Here is a 2135-nt window from a genome sequence, read left to right as displayed (position 1 = left end):
TGCTTTCTTTAGTAAGAGGTTGAATGATGCTTAAAGGAAGTATTCTGTGTATGATCAAGAGTTTTATGCTATTGTTTAAACATTGAACAAGTAGAGATATTATTTGATTCCTAAGGATTTGTGTTGTATATTGATCATAAAGCTTTATAGTACTTGGTAAGTCAACATAAATTGATGTAAACCCAAACTAGTGTCCCTGCTACAACTACTTCATTCAATCTATTCACAACAAATACAAAGTGGATATGCAAATATCAGGGATTTATATGAGAATTGTTGGATTCTGATTGGTAAAGCCCACACAATATAGCCAAATTATAGAGTACTATTTTTAGATATATTTATCCCACATGTGGCATTGAATGAGTACAACAAAGAAAATGTAGTATAAATTTTGAAGGAAGGCATGTGAAAAATCATAGCTTTCTTAGCCTTTTGGCTAAGATTAAGTGTACTATCTATTCTTATCAGTTTAGCAACTGATACATGGCTTAGTGAGCCACATAATATTAAGTTAACTTCTTCAGGGGAAAATCTCACTCAGGTAGCTTGTTGGTAGAGATTTCAAGCATTTCTTTTGTATTGTACTACAATAGAAGCCTGGTGCACCCCATACCCCCAAAGTAATTCACAAGATAAATCAGAGTTTCATTAATAAAACTTACTTTGAGATTTGATTTGATTTTTTGCACTAAATAAGTTAGGGTTTTATTTTTATCACCTTCTTTGTGATCTGATTTGAATTTTTTTTGTCTCCCCATAGGGAAAAGTTTATGGTTATGGATGAAGGCATGTAAAGGAACCTTATAAATTGAAAATTTTAGGGATGTCTAAATTTTTTGTAGTTGAATGCATCAAAATTTGGATAAAGGTAATTTTTGCCATAAACAAATCAAAGCTACTTTAGATTGTCTTTCCCAAGGCTATTTTGTTAATTCTTAGCTCTGCACAAATAAAGCTGTGAATATTAAAATTTTCCCATCTTTATTTTGACGCAATTTCAAAGAGGCATCTTATGAATGTTTCTTTACAAAAATACTTTAAACATGAAATTCTGGTTATAATAAACTTGCTACTCTAGTTGGGACTAATGTTTTCTAGCTATTTTTAACTACTGATCCATTCCATGAAAAATATTTATTTTATTTATCCTATGGTGGTCTTGGTAATGACATTATGTAAGAGATTCTTATGGGTTCTTCAAGTTGGTACCTATTCAACCAAAATGCAACCCTACACCATAGGCATTCAGACTCTCATGCAATTTTCTCCTCCATAGCTTATGCCTTGCACTATTGATTAATTCAATGAAGCTACCTCTTCTTCTTTGTCTCATCATATGGGATTGTTATTGCAATTGAAGTGAGTTTGGATGCACCTTGCACCTCCATCTTACCTTTTTATAGAGATTAAATATTTGACCACTTTTCCTCCTACCCACAAATTTGTAGTTTGAATACATGTCCAGCCTTGGAAAGTATTATTTTTCACCCGAAATATCAAAACTTATATTTAGCAAATCTATATTCCTTTTTTTTTTACTAGTGGAAAACACCCATATTTTCTACATTTTTTTGTAAATTAGCAATGCAAGTTGATATTATCTGACCCATGGAGATTTTTCTTGAGGAATTTAGAACAAAAGGAGTGGGGTTTGAGTTGTAGGGTTTATGTGCTTTTAGAATTATCTCAAAGTGGTTTAGGGGTTTGAGAAAGTGAAATATATCCATCTAAAATGTTTTCATAGTGAGATTTATTCATTTTCTTATTGTATTTTGGTTGGGATGATTGGTTGCCTTTAGGGCCATGAGGGTTGCTGCTAGGTTGTTTATAATGCCTTGCGAAGTAAGATTGAAACACATCCACAAGATTTGTAGACATAAGTCATCCTAGTGTATTCCACAACTACAAAAATTATGGCACACTTTTATTGTAGTCACTCTTATTTGTTTATGATACTAGCACACAACTAGCCATTTATTCTTGAAAGGTGAGATTTGTAGTCTTTTCATACACACATTGAAAGTTTTGCACCCTTAGAAGTGAGATTTAATAGCTTCAAGGGCTTCAATGTTCAACAATTTCAAAGTTTTGCATGACATTAATGAGCCTATGGCTTTTAGAGCACAATGAAT

At 32.2% G+C, this 2135-nt stretch overlaps 1 non-coding gene across 1 annotated transcript; it reads left to right on the top strand.

Moving 5' to 3' along the window:
• The first annotated feature begins 418 nt into the window (after positions 1-418).
• Positions 419-614, top strand: LOC149543990 (U2 spliceosomal RNA). Its single transcript, XR_016355813.1, has one exon. It is a non-coding gene; the product is annotated as a U2 spliceosomal RNA (small nuclear RNA).
• Positions 615-2135: the final 1521 nt, after the last annotated feature.

The sequence above is a fragment of the Cupressus sempervirens genome, chromosome 8 (genome assembly GCF_028749045.1).
Source record: "Cupressus sempervirens isolate cs-2001-9-10 chromosome 8, ASM2874904v1, whole genome shotgun sequence".
NCBI lineage: Eukaryota > Viridiplantae > Streptophyta > Pinopsida > Cupressales > Cupressaceae > Cupressus > Cupressus sempervirens.
This window is presented reverse-complemented; position numbering and strand designations above follow the sequence as displayed.